Source organism: Dermochelys coriacea, chromosome 3 (assembly GCF_009764565.3).
Source record: "Dermochelys coriacea isolate rDerCor1 chromosome 3, rDerCor1.pri.v4, whole genome shotgun sequence".
NCBI classification, from domain to species: Eukaryota; Metazoa; Chordata; order Testudines; family Dermochelyidae; genus Dermochelys; species Dermochelys coriacea.
In genome coordinates, this window is record NC_050070.1 from 150,703,980 (window position 1) to 150,718,623 (window position 14,644).

A 14,644-nucleotide genomic window follows, 5' to 3' on the forward strand; every position below is an offset into this window, starting at 1 on the left:
TTCCTTTTGCAAACTGCTGCTGCAGGCAACTTCCACCGGCTGAACCAGTGGGGGCTGTGCTGACCCAGTCCCAGCCAGCGGCATGGCTCTTAAATCTGCACCTGCTGTGCAGTCTGTGGAGGGGTCTGGCTCAGCTTTGGGGTTAAGAAGCGCTTCGTTCCTGGTGTGCACTGGGACTACTCAGCCAAGAGCGGCAGAGAAGAGGAGATGGCAGTGTAAATCCCAGAGACAGCTGGATCCTTGAGGTAATGGGCTGGAGAGCATGTGGGATCCAGAAGCACAAGGCTGTGGGGTGAGGAATGAGGGTGATAGGGGAGCCCTGACCCTGCAGGGCTGGAGCATTGGAATGTGGGGGGCTGAGGGGTCCTGGAAGCCCAGCTCTGGGAACACAGATTGTGCTCTCATAATGGTAACTTGGCTGTTCTGGTGTGGGGTGATCCTGGAGACAGAGGCACCAGCTCAGGGACCCTGCTGTAAGCTCCACTGTCCCCTCTGGATCTGCACCTTCCCCCACTGAGCCAGGACCTGGAGCTGAGCAAAGCTCTGAACCCTCCCACCCCAATGTCTGTAGAAAGGCTAATATGCTGGGCTGGCTTACACCACATGAGGAAGTGAAAGGGCCCCTGGGGAGGAGGCAGAAGCAGAACCAGTTACATGGAGCTGCTGTTCTGGTGTCCCCTGTCTCTCAGGGCAAACTACTGCATCACAGGGTTGACCACTACTGCCCCTGCTGTGGCGTAGGAAGCCTCCGTCTGTCACTCACAGGGCTGGCCTGCTGTGCCCCAGGAAGCTCTCAGAAGCAGCACCTCGGTCGGTTCCTGCCAGGAGGGAGATCCTGCAGAGGGAGGTCCACAGCATTGCCTGGAGAAGGATCTGAGTCCAGCCCTGGGCACCCTGGCCTTGGGAACCAAGGAAATGGTGGCAAATGTGGAAGGGATCTGAGTGGCTGGGGTGCCCCCTCATGGTCAGGGAGTGTTGGTGTGTGGGATGCCTTAGTTCTCTTCTCTGGGAGGAGGGGCTGCAGAGGGAGAGAACTAGGGGCAGACACTCTTGCTGAGGACTCTAGGCTGGGTTCAGTCAGGCAGCTATCAAGACTGGGGGAAGGGCCAGACAAAGGGGGAAACAGTTCTCAGGCTCCTCACCCCTCTAACACACCATGGGCCAGATCCACTGTTCTGCTGCGGGTCAGGAGCAAGGAGCACTGGCAGAGCTGTGTGTGGGGAGCCCAGGGCTGGGATAGTGGGGGGGCTGCAGGTCAGGGGTGAGGGGCACAGGTAGAGCTGGGTGTGGGGAGCCCAGGTCTGGGATAGCGGGGGGGCTGCAGGTCAGGGGTGAGGGGCACAGGTAGAGCTGGGTGTGGGGAGCCCAGGGCTGGGATCGCGGGGGGGCTGCAGGTCAGGGGTGAGGGGCACAGGCAGAGCTGGGTGTGGGGAGCCCAGGGTAGGATAGCGGGGGGGGCTGCAGGTCAGGGGTGAGGGGCACAGGCAGAGCTGGGTGTGGGGAGCCAGGGCTGGGATAGCGGGGGGCTGCAGGTCAGGGGTGAGGGGCACAGGCAGAGCTGGGTGTGGGGAGCCCAGGGTGGGATAGCGGGGGGGCTGCAGCTCAGGGGTGAGGGGCACAGGCAGAGCTGGGTGTGGGGAGCCCAGGGTGGGATAGCGGGGGGGCTGCAGGTCAGGGGTGAGGGGCACAGGCAGAGCTGGGTGTGGGGAGCCCAGGGTGGGATAGCGGGGGGGCTGCAGCTCAGGGGTGAGGGGCACAGGCAGAGCTGGGTGTGGGGAGCCCAGGGTGGGATAGCGGGGGGGCTGCAGGTCAGGGGTGAGGGGCACAGGCAGAGCTGGGTGTGGGGAGCCCAGGGTAGGATAGCGGGGGGGCTGCAGCTCAGGGGTGAGGGGCACAGGCAGAGCTGGGTGTGGGGAGCCCAGGGTAGGATAGCGGGGGGGCTGCAGGTCAGGGGTGAGGGGCACAGGCAGAGCTGGGTGTGGGGAGCTCAGGGCTGGGATAGCGGGGGGGCTGCAGGTCAGGGGTGAGGGGCACAGGCAGAGCTGGGTGTGGGGAGCCCAGGGTGGGATAGCGGGGGGGCTGCAGCTCAGGGGTGAGGGGCACAGGCAGAGCTGGGTGTGGGGATCCCAGGGTAGGATAGCGGGGGGCTGCAGGTCAGGGGTGAGGGGCACAGGCAGAGCTGGGTGTGGGGAGCTCAGGGCTGGGATAGCGGGGGGGCTGCAGCTCAGGGGTGAGGGGCACAGGCAGAGCTGGGTGTGGGGAGCCCAGGGTGGGATAGCGGGGGGGCTGCAGGTCAGGGGTGAGGGGCACAGGCAGAGCTGGGTGTGGGGAGCCCAGGGTGGGATAGCGGGGGGGCTGCAGGTCAGGGGTGAGGGGCACAGGCAGAGCTGGGTGTGGGGAGCCCAGGGTGGGATAGCGGGGGGGCTGCAGCTCAGGGGTGAGGGGCACAGGCAGAGCTGGGTGTGGGGAGCCCAGGGTAGGATAGCGGGGGGGCTGCAGGTCAGGGGTGAGGGGCACAGGCAGAGCTGGGTGTGGGGAGCCCAGGGTGGGATAGCGGGGGGGCTGCAGCTCAGGGGTGAGGGGCACAGGCAGAGCTGGGTGTGGGGAGCCCAGGGTGGGATAGCGGGGGGGCTGCAGGTCAGGGGTGAGGGGCACAGGCAGAGCTGGGTGTGGGGATCCCAGGGTAGGATAGCGGGGGGGCTGCAGCTCAGGGGTGAGGGGCACAGGCAGAGCTGGGTGTGGGGAGCCCAGGGTGGGATAGCGGGGGGGCTGCAGGTCAGGGGTGAGGGGCACAGGCAGAGCTGGGTGTGGGGAGCCCAGGGTGGGATAGCGGGGGGGCTGCAGCTCAGGGGTGAGGGGCACAGGCAGAGCTGGGTGTGGGGAGCCCAGGGTGGGATAGCGGGGGGGCTGCAGGTCAGGGGTGAGGGGCACAGGCAGAGCTGGGTGTGGGGATCCCAGGGTAGGATAGCGGGGGGGCTGCAGCTCAGGGGTGAGGGGCACAGGCAGAGCTGGGTGTGGGGAGCCCAGGGTAGGATAGCGGGGGGGCTGCAGGTCAGGGGTGAGGGGCACAGGCAGAGCTGGGTGTGGGGAGCTCAGGGCTGGGATAGCGGGGGGGCTGCAGCTCAGGGGTGAGGGGCACAGGCAGAGCTGGGTGTGGGGAGCCCAGGGTGGGATAGCGGGGGGGCTGCAGCTCAGGGGTGAGGGGCACAGGCAGAGCTGGGTGTGGGGAGCCCAGGGTGGGATAGCGGGGGGGCTGCAGCTCAGGGGTGAGGGGCACAGGCAGAGCTGGGTGTGGGGAGCCCAGGGTAGGATAGCGGGGGGGCTGCAGCTCAGGGGTGAGGGGCACAGGCAGAGCTGGGTGTGGGGAGCCCAGGGTAGGATAGCGGGGGGGCTGCAGGTCAGGGGTGAGGGGCACAGGCAGAGCTGGGTGTGGGGAGCTCAGGGCTGGGATAGCGGGGGGCTGCAGCTCAGGGGTGAGGGGCACAGGCAGAGCTGGGTGTGGGGAGCCCAGGGTGGGATAGGGGGGGGGCTGCAGCTCAGGGGTGAGGGGCACAGGCAGGGCTGGGTGTGGGGAGCCCAGGGGGGGATAGCGGGGGGGCTGCAGCTCAGGGGTGAGGGGCACAGGCAGAGCTGGGTGTGGGGAGCCCAGGGTGGGATAGCGGGGGGGCTGCAGGTCAGGGGTGAGGGGCACAGGCAGAGCTGGGTGTGGGGAGCCCAGGGTGGGATAGCGGGGGGGCTGCAGCTCAGGGGTGAGGGGCACAGGCAGAGCTGGGTGTGGGGAGCCCAGGGTGGGATAGCAGGGGGGCTGCAGGTCAGGGGTGAGGGGCACAGGCAGAGCTGGGTGTGGGGATCCCAGGGTAGGATAGCGGGGGGGCTGCAGCTCAGGGGTGAGGGGCACAGGCAGAGCTGGGTGTGGGGAGCCCAGGGTGGGATAGCGGGGGGCGGCAGGTCAGGGGTGAGGGGCACAGGCAGAGCTGGGTGTGGGGAGCTCAGGGCTGGGATAGCGGGGGGGCTGCAGCTCAGGGGTGAGGGGCACAGGCAGAGCTGGGTGTGGGGAGCCCAGGGTGGGATAGCGGGGGGGCTGCAGCTCAGGGGTGAGGGGCACAGGCAGAGCTGGGTGTGGGGAGCCCAGGGTGGGATAGCGGGGGGGCTGCAGCTCAGGGGTGAGGGGCACAGGCAGAGCTGGGTGTGGGGAGCCCAGGGTGGGATAGCGGGGGGGCTGCAGGTCAGGGGTGAGGGGCACAGGCAGAGCTGGGTGTGGGGAGCCCAGGGTGGGATAGCGGGGGGGCTGCAGGTCAGGGGTGAGGGGCACAGGCAGAGCTGGGTGTGGGGAGCCCAGGGCTGGGATAGCGGGGGGGCTGCAGGTCAGGGGTGAGGGGCACAGGCAGAGCTGGGTGTGGGGAGCTCAGGGCTGGGATAGCGGGGGGGCTGCAGGTCAGGGGTGAGGGGCACAGGCAGAGCTGGGTGTGGGGAGCCCAGGGTGGGATAGCGGGGGGGCTGCAGGTCAGGGGTGAGGGGCACAGGCAGAGCTGGGTGGGGGGAGCTCAGGGCTGGGATAGCGGGGGGGCTGCAGCTCAGGGGTGAGGGGCACAGGCAGAGCTGGGTGTGGGGAGCTCAGGGCTGGGATAGCGGGGGGGCTGCAGGTCAGGGGTGAGGGGCACAGGCAGAGCTGGGTGTGGGGAGCCCCAGCACCCCCTCGCATTCAGCCTTTCGGGTCAGACGAGCACTAGGACCCGGGAGCGCTCCGCAGCCCGGGAAGCCTGGAGCAAGGGACCGCCGAGCCTCCCTCGAGAGTTGTCAGCGAGAGGCGGCGGGAGCAGGAAGCAGCCGCCGCTGCGGCCCCGGGAGACATGTAAGCACCCGCCGCCACTGTGCCCCGGGGCTGGCGCGGCCCGGCCCGGCTCGGCTCCCCGGCCGGGCAGTGTCCCAGGCGCCGGGGAAGCGGGAGGGGGAGCTACAGGTTGCAGACCAAGCGCGCAGTTCCCCGCTCGCCCGCCCGGGCGTGCCCCGGCCTCCCGCTCCCTGCTGCGGGGCAGGGCGCGGGCTCTGCCCACGTGTCGGAAGTTGCCCCCTGTGCAACCCTGCGCGCGGCGACTGTGCTCCCAGCCGCTCGCGCGGCATTGCGAGTCCCTCCCTGGGCTGGTGCAGCTCCGGGCCAGCCGGCTCTGCTAGGGTCCCTGCCCGGCCTCCTGCGCGTTCAGGCACCGCAGCCCCCTCTGCTCTGCTCCGCTCTGCTCTGCTCTGCTCTGCCCCCCCGGATTCCTGCGTAGCCCCCTGCGGTTCATTCCCAGTCACCGCCCTGGCCCCCACGCGTGGCTTATCTACACACCGGGTGTATCCTGTTATAACGGTTGGTTTAGAAACATATTGTTCGAGCTGTGCAGCCCCCTCGCCAGGACACGGTTCCGCCGTGTCAAGGGCCGGCTGGCAGACAGAGGAGCAATACTGCGATAAGCACCTTTATGCGGCTATAACTGCATCCATGCTAAGGCATTGCACTGATTTAGCTATGCCCCCTATAGCAGTACAAAATCTGTTTGTGGACCAGCCTTCAGACTGCACCATCCCTGCCACCTTACAAGGCTCTGCCCTCGCCTGCATCTCGAGTCTCATTCTTTATGCCCTTGCCCCTTCTCCTCTCTCTCCCACCTTTGTGCATGATCCCAGCTATGCATGGACTGACCTCCCCGTGCCAGCCCCCCTTCAGACCCTACCTAATGGCTAGCTTTTCCTTTGACATCCCACACGTGCTCAGATTCAGCTTGTACATCAACATCCTTGTAACTGCTCGGGAGGGGTGCCCCTCCACCACTGGACTTTCTCTGTTGCTCTGAACTCCTGGGCAGGGTTGGGCTTTGGCAGCAAATCCTGAGCCTGTAGCTAGGCTCAGCTCTGAATGGCTGAGTCTGGCACTCTGCAGGGTGCCAGTGTGTGTGTCAGGGGCAGAAAGAAGGTGCAGGTACTGCCTGTGCGCACCATGCTCTGAGCTCTCAAGGTCACAGCTTTAGTCTGCAATCCTGTTAAAGGGCCGCACAGCTTGCTGGCAGCTCATGCAGCAGTTGACCCTTCAGTGTGGTGTCCAGTTCCATTACAAAAAGAAAAGGAGTACTTGTGGCACCTTAGAGACTAACAAATTTATTAGAGCATAAGCTTTCGTGAGCTACAGCTCACTTGCTCACGAAAGCTTATGCTCTAATAAATTTGTTAGTCTCTAAGGTGCCACAAGTACTCCTTTTCTTTTTGCGAATACAGACTAACACGGCTGCTACTCTGAAACCAGTTCCATTACAGTTCCCTTTCCCTCCCATCCTACTGCCCAGAGCTGCCTCCAGGCCCGGAGGGAGCAGTATGTCCAGTATGTCTGTGATGGGTTGAATTCAGGGATCTGGTGGTGCCAGGAGTTAGGCGTTCTTCTCGGGAAAGAGAGGCAGCAAAGCAAGGTGTGATGCAGTCTGAGAAGCTGGAGCAGGGAGCTAACTGGGAGGGAGAGAGGGTGAGCTGGGCATTTGTCCGGCAATGAAGAGTTTGCCTTCCAGAGTACAAGAATGTGTTTTGTCAGTGTGGTTAGAGCAGGGGCTGGGAACCAGGACTCCTGGGTTCTGTCCCAGACTTGCTGTGTAACTGTGGATAAGTCTCTACCTATGTCTGTGCCTCGGTTTCCCCCTCTGCAAAATGAGATTCCTGGGGCCCTCCAGCTTGGTGGATTGTGAGGCTGAATTCATTGTAAAGTTTGCTGAGACCCTCATCCAATGCATTATTATTGCCACATCCCCTTTGTAGTGTGGGCTCCGTTGTGCTGCACAAATATTCAGGAGATCTGATCCCTGCTATAACAAGTGGGCATAACAAACAGGAGGGAGGGAGAGGGGAGGTAGTGATCAAAGCAAGCAGGTCTGTAGCCTAGCACTGCATACAGTGGATGGCTGCAAACCTCGCCCATGTGACTGACAGGAACAAAATTCAGGGCCAGGATTTACTGTAGTGCTAATAAAAAAAAATTTAAAAAAGGAGTAGTTGTGGCACCTTAGAGACTAACGAATTTATGAGAGCATAAGCTTTCGTGAGCTACAGCTCACTTCCTTATGCTCTAATAAATTTGTTAGTCTCTAAGGTGCCACAAGTACTTTTTTTCTTTTTATGGATACAGACTAACACGGCTACTACTCTGAAACCTGTAGTGCTAATATTAATGTTGCAGCTCCAGCCCTCTGCATTGCGAAGCAATTCGTCTTCCAGGGCAGCTGTCAACATAGGTTGTTGGAGGGACCCTCTGCTGCTTTCCAGCCGCGATGGATCATGAGGTTGGGGCTCTCAGTGTGGAATAAACCAGGGTTCTAGGGACATCGTTCGGTATCAAACAGCAAGTAATCCCCTTCTGCTGGCTCAGTTCCAATGCAAGCCCATCCAATCCCTGCCAGTCCTTCTACACAGTCCAATCCAAACCCTGCCAAGGGGCCGCTCTGGGACCAGAACAGCGAGCTGTCTTCCCCAGTGAGGATGCCAACTCCTGTTCTGGACACAGGAGTATGTCTTGAGCCCTATCTGAAGCCGCCTCTGCAAGGAACCGGATGGGCCTGATCCTCAACGCTCAGCCACATGCATCCTTGTGTGATGCTTTAAACTTCTCCTGGTTTCCCAGACACGCAGCCCAGAGGGGCAGTCTGTTGCTCAATGGGTTCCTGTGTGCTGCTCAAGTGGTGCTGCCTTGGGGACAGCCTCTGAGTTACAATCAGCTGAGAACGGAAGGAGTGAGTCAGCCCCATGCAGTGAGTTCTCAGGATGGCTGCTGGAGTCCCAGTCCTTTCTCTGGGGCTGTCTTTCTCAGATGGCTCCGCAGGCTGGTTCTGTGAGTGCAGTGGAGAGAGGCAATGGGCGGAGAGTCACTTTTCAGACTTGAACTACATGTTAGGTGGCTCACCTGAGGTGACGCAGCCTGGGAATAGAACCCAGGAGTCCTGCCTGACTCCCAGTAAAGTGTTCTAACCACTACAGTTTAAGACAACACTTCCTTTCAGACCTGGCAATAGAACCCAAGTGTCCTGACTCCCAGTCCTGGGCTTTCACTACAGGCCCAGCTTTCCTGTTGGAGAGCAACCATTAAAAAAGCTCCCTGCCACCTCCCCGGTGCAATGCAGGCCCCACGCAGCTGGACCTCAAAACTTATACCAGTTCCCTGCATCTTGAAACTGCCTCTGCCAAGGGAGATAGAGCCCGATCTGCTTCTCCTAAACCTCACCAGCTACACCCACAACCCCCAAATTCCCCACTTGCACCAGTTCCAGTACTGCCCCCTTTCCCCGATACTCCGCTGTGCGAGTGAGTGGAACAGCTAAGTAAAGAGGACAAGACCTCTGGAGCACTTCACTTGCTGTGAGTAGTTGTGTGCTGCGGAGATCTTGTCCAGTTCATTTTGCTTCTCTACTCGCCGAAGGTGTGAAGCAGAGGCCAAAAGGGGCAGCTTCCTTCCCTGATGCTGCTCGCCATCTCCCTCCATCCCCTGATATCATGAGTGATTAGCACTGTGCTCATTCACCCTCTTGTTTAACTTTCTTGTCCTCTTACCTACATCAAGCCACAGAGGAATTTAAGTCTATAAACCACCTAATCCATTTCCATGAGCCTCATGTGCCACCCTGATCCCTGTCAGGGAACAGTGCAGGACAGCTCCTGCTTTCTACATGGCATATGGGGTTGCAAGCTTTCCCTCCCTAGCTTTCTTAAAGGGGAAATCCATTGCCTGTTGTTGTGGCTGAAGGTGAGCTATATATGGAGCTCTGTATCGCTTGATTTCCCACATCCCGAGGGAGGCTTTGGCTGAGCCATCCGGGTGTATTGCTAGGTTAGCAGGGAGGCTGCTCCCTCCTGCTGTATGAGTGGATCAGAGTTGGAGCCGACTTAAAACAGCAGGGAAAGATCGGATGTTGGAGCAAATCCTTGGCCACCTGGGATTTCACGGTTGTCTCTGATCTGCTGTGCCCATTGTGGCCTCTCAGAACTTCACAGCAGCAATGGGGATAGCATTCAGATCCTCATGCTCCACTGACACAGGCCCAGCCACAGGAGCTGGGGGAGAGGAGAGTTGCCATAGCAGTACAGGGCTTATGGCACCCAGCTCAGTTGTTTGGATTACAACCAGCAGAGGGCACAGTGGTTTGCTAGCTAACTCATCATTGTGTTCTAAAAGCTCTTGCCTACCTGCCAGTCTTCTTACAGTCCATCTGCCTCTCTGTGCTTTGCCTCAGTTCTCAGGCAGCCCAGACCAGGTAGTCAGTCACACCTGTATAATTGCCCATCCTCTCTGGCTTTGCCATAGGGACAAGGGGTAGGGCTCCATGACTGAAATAGGGAATTGAAACCAATACCTGGAGCTCCAAAAACACAAGAACTAAGGGAATAACTGTATTAGCTGGCACTAAATAGCAGGCTGTTATAATCCCTCAATCTGGCCTCTGGGGGGCAGCAACATGACCACGGATACCAAACCAGCATCTTATACAGACGCCTGAAATCGTAACACCAGCTGAAGTCCCACAGCACGGACCAGGCTGTCCTGGTGCCCCCTGTTCAATACTGGTGGGCCAGCTCAAAAAGCATCTGAATGGCCCTGCAGGAGAATCCTAGACCCTAATCCCGAGGATGATAGATCAAAGCTGTTGCACACAAGGCCTGTCTCAGACACTCAGGAGACCAACAGACCTTTTCTTCCGCTAGTTTCGGTGTAAGTGTTCAGATATTGGGCCATAAATGCTCAGCAATGGCTGGGATGAGCAGTTTAGTGCTGCCACCCAGGATCCTCCCAGAAGAGAGCTTGATTTCCCCAGCCAGTTCACTTTTAACACTTTGTCATTCTTCAGGTGCTTTAGCCCAGAAGTGGCTGCTCCTGAGAGAGCCCAGCGGGGTTCAGAGAGGTCTTGTGGCAGTTCATGAGAAGTATCTACCCACTCACCAGGAGGAGCTGGGCTGTGCCTGGTCCTGCTGCTGTCAGCTGGCTTGTTTGCTGCTGTGGTGAATTTGGTGGTGGTGAAATATGCAGGATTTCCTGGTCTGGAGCTGCAGACCTCTGTGGACAGGGATACACACACATACCCCCACTCCTCTGCACAATGTCTCTGGCCCTATTCTGGAGGACCCCCTCTACTACGGGGGTCCCAGGCAGGGGATGGGCCGAGTGAAAGGGACAGTGCAGCCCAGTGGCTCTAGCTGGGGCATTTCTCTCTGACTGGGTGGAGCTGTCACCATATGCTAGGTGATTGCTGTGAGACTGGGCCTTCCTGAGTCATGAGCACATTTCATGATCTGCAAAGTTTCATGAGGTGAAATTAATAGGCATCAGGTTTAAAACAAACAAAAGGAAGTATTTCTTCACACAATGCACAGCCTGCGGGACTCATTGCTAAGGGATGTTGTGAAGGCCAAAACTATAACTGGGTTCAAAAAAATTGGATAAGCTCATAAAGGATCAATTGATGGACCTATTAGCCAGGATGGTCAGGGGCACAACCCCATTCTGTGGGTGTCCTTAGCCTCTAAATGCTGGGACTGGACAACAGGGGATAGATCACTTGAAATTGCCCTGTTCTGCTCATTCCCTCTGAAGCATCTGGCACCAGCTGCTGTCACAGACAGGAAGGATACTGGACTAGATGGACCATTGGTCTGACCCAGAATGGACATTCTTATGTTCTTTAAGTCAGCAAGCCAGGGACTGGCAACCAGGGTGTGAATGAGTGAAATGCTGCTAGGGAGAGAGAATCCTTCCCCTCCCTATGGGCCTCTTGCTGGCCTCTCCTCACAATCCAGAAAGTCACCTGTGATAAGAGCCGGGCTGCTCTGCAGCAGTCTTTAGCACAGAGCTGTTCTTTATCTAAGGGATTGAGATAAGGCTGTTGCCAACCCAGGATGGAAGGAGCTGCTATCAGGGCCTTAAGACTGTGTCTCCTCGCTGCTGCAGCCTTTGCTGTGAACTGTGCCCAGCACACAACACTCCAGGACTTTACTCTCCCCCAGCAAGCCTTGTGGGATCACTCCAACAGGGCCCAGTACTCCCTGCACTGATGGGATAGGGAGCCATCTTCCTTTGTCCCGTGTACAAGGCCATGCACTCTCCTGGGTCGTGGAGGGGGAGGATTGTTCCTCTGACAGACCCTTCTGTCCAGGGCTTGGCAGGCTTTCATAACCATCTGCAGAGCCAGGCTACAGTGTCTTCAGACCAGCTTCGTGGCCATGTCTAGCTTTGTGAGTAGATCCATTAAAGTCAACGTGCTTAAAGTTAGACATGGCCTTAAGCCGCTCCCTGATTCTGGGCCTGTGGTCTGTTGTTTTGATTTTAAGGGCAAAAAGAGATAAAAGTGTTGATTAGCCTTTGAACTGTTTGAACATTAACTCTTAAATAAAAAACAAAGTTTCTTAAACAAGTGCAAGAAAAAAGCTTTCAGCCTGATCTGCTTCTTCTGTCTTTAGGGGCTGGGAAAAATAAAATAAAACAAAACAAAATAAGCTAAAATGTGGTGGGGAGACAAGATGTTTGGGTCTTTTTAAGTCTCTTTTTAAAAAACCCCAAAAAGAAAAAAGCGGGTGGCGTAGTTTCTCTCGCTATTTTATCCACCAATTAGGCCTCATATTCGTTGCACTAATTTTAGTCTGTTGATTTCAGGAGTCCTGTCTTTTTGTTGTTTATTTAATTTAATTTTAACAGTCCTTAAATCATATTAGTTGGCTTTTTTCTGTTTAGACTAATTGAGTTTGTCTGTCTGGTTTTCTTGCATTAGTTCATAACACTTAGCATTAAAAACAACTTGACCTATTTTCCATAGTTAATTCCCAAGCAAGCAAACAGAGTTACACATTGTTGTAACATCTTATAAACTTTTACATACTTTTTACATTTAAGCTTACAAATAAAGTACATTTTTAAGCCCAATAATTATAGAAGTTCTTATCTCTTCCCACTCAGATGGTGCAGGCAAGTCCCTTTTGCAGTGCTTTGCTGGACTGCAGCATGGCTGAGCGCCAGCTAGCTCAGCCCAGTGCAGAGATTGTTGGTGAGTTGGGGATAGCAACAAAAAGATACAGTTAGGATGTTTGCCTGCCATGTGTTACTAGCGTTCCCAACCTGGGTAGATTGCCAATTACTGTTTAATCAGCTCATTTGTATCTGGCTAGGAGGAGATAGGACACATTCTTTGCTTGTCTATGGGGACTTTGCTACTTTGATTCATGCCTTTGCCACCTCAGGATTGGATTGCTGCATCACACTGCATCTTAAATCTCAGCAGAAGCTCGGTGGCCCACTCAGTGGTGTATCTTGCTGGGAACATGTGCCAACAGTGCTCCAGGATGCATGCTGTTTAAGACCAGGAAAGCCCCAGATGGCCCAGGAACTGCCTATTTGAGAGACTGCCTCTTCCCCATGCCGTATTGATGCAATTGAGGTAGTGGCACTGCTTGGTATGAAACAGAAGGGGCAGGGGGGCATTCTCTGTATGGGTCTCTTGGCTTTGGAACTCTCTTCCCCCCACAGGTCCAAAATAGTCCAGGTCTGCTGACCTCAGGCTACATTGCAAGGGTCTTCTTTGGAGGGGGACTTTTGGAGGAGGGGAAAATTGCTCAGAGTACTATATGGGGAGGGCTGGGTGCTTTCCCTCATTTCTCCTTTGCTGTAAGATTTGATCAGTTACTATTAGATGTTGCAGATTAATTCCTCCCTGTTTGTGATATGTAGTCATGGCACTGTACATATTGGCCTCCATGCAGTGTTCTTGCTTGGGAGCATGCTAACATGACTGAGACGATGGTAAAAATGTCAGGAGCTGCTAACGCTGGGGAGCACTCCAGCCATTTGGGGAATGTTTAATAACAGCTCAGCAACTGCTTAGATATAAAGAGAAAACATTTTCTGAAGTATCACACGCAAAATCTGCCTTCCCAAAACATGGATTAAGCATCAGTTTCCTCTGTGCGTTTAGACGGAAGATAAATACTGGGGAAAGAACGAGGAGTACTTGTGATACCTTAGAGACTAACAAATTTATTTGAGCGTAAGCTTTCATGGGCTAAAGCCCACTTCATCAGTTTCATGCAGTGGAAAATACAGTAGGAAGATATAAATATATAGAGAGAGAACATGAAAAAATGGGGGTTGCTATACCAACTCTAACAAGAGTAATCAATTAAGGTGGGCTTTTATTGGCAGGAGAAAAAAAAAACTTTTGTAGTTATAATCAGGATGGCCCATTTCAAACAGTTGACAAGAAGGTGTGCGAAACAGTAGGGGGAAAATTAGAATGGGAAAATAGTTTTTAGTTTGTGCAATGACTCATCCACTCCCAGTCTTTATTCAAGCCTAATTTAATGGTGTCCAGTTTGCAAATTAATTCCAGTTCTGCACTTTCTTGTTGGAGTCTGTTTTTGAAGTTTTTTTTTATTGAATAATTGCGACTTTTAGGTCTGTAATTGAGTGTCCAGGGAGGTTGAAGTGTTCTCTGACTGGTTTTTGAATGTTATAATTCTTGCATCTGATTTGTCTCCATTTATTCTTTTGCGTGGAGACTGTCCAGTTTGGCCAATGTACATAGCAGAGGGGCATTGCTGGCACATAATGGCATATATCACATTGGTAGATGTGCAGGTGAAGAATCCTCTGATAGTGTGGCTGATGTGATTAGGTCCTATGATGGTGTCCCTTGAATAAATATGTGGACAGAGTTGGCAATGGGCTTTGTTGCAAGGATAGGTTCCTGGGTTAGTGTTTTTGGTGTGTGGTGTGTGGTTGCTGGTGAGTATTTGTTTCAGGTTTGGGGGCTGTCTGTAAGCGAGGACTGGCCTGTCTCCCAAGATCTGTGAGAATGAGGGATCGTCCTTCAGGATAGGTTGTAAATCCTTGATGATGCGCTGGAGAGGTTTTAGTGGGGGGCAAAAGGTGACGGCTGGTGGCGTTCTGTTACTTTCTTTGTTGGGCCTGTCCTGTAGTAGGTGACTTCTGGGTACTCTTCTGGCTCTGTCAGTCTGTTTCTTCACTTCAGCAGGTAGGTACTGTAGTTGTAAGAACACTTGATAGAGTTCTTGTAGATGTTTGTCTCTGTCTGAGAGGTTGGAGCAAATGCAGTTGTATTATAGAACTTGGCTGTAGACAATGGATCGTGTGGTGTGGTCTGGATGAAACCTGGAGGCATGTAGGTAAGTATAGTGGTCAGTAGGTTTCCGGTATAGGGTGGTGTTTATGTGACCATCGTTTATTAGCGCTTTAGTGTCCAGGAAATGGATCTCTTGTGTGGACTGGTCCAGGCTGAGGTTGATGGTGGGCCTGGAAATTATTGAAATCATGGTGGAATTCCTCAAGGGCTTCTTTTCCTTGGGTCCAGATGATGAAGATGTCATCAGTGTAGTGCAAGTAGAGTAGGGGCATTGGGGACGAGAGCTGAGGAAGCGTTATTCTAAGTCAGCCATAAAAATGTTGGCATACTGTGGGGCCATGCGGGTACCATAGAAGTGCCACTGACTTGAAGGTATATATTGTCCCCAAATGTGAAATAATTGTGGGTGAGGACAAAATCCAGCCACCAGGTTTGCTGTGACATCATCAGGGATACTGTTCCTGATGGCTTGTAGTCCAGAGGGTAGTCCTTCTGGGGGGCACAGAAAGTGC

The 14,644-nt window shown here is 55.8% G+C and overlaps 1 protein-coding gene across 2 annotated transcripts in view; it reads left to right on the plus strand.

Moving 5' to 3' along the window:
• SLC29A1 (solute carrier family 29 member 1 (Augustine blood group)) overlaps window positions 1-14,644 on the plus strand; it is a 58,356-nt gene continuing 43,712 nt past the window's right edge. The window contains exon 1 of one of the 2 annotated variants that reach the window (XM_043511588.1): window positions 1-245. The gene's annotated coding sequence lies outside the window, so the exon portion shown is untranslated. Of the gene's footprint in view, window positions 246-4,794; window positions 4,853-14,644 lie in introns of those variants that run through there. The other variant, XM_038396534.1, reaches the window with a different exon arrangement.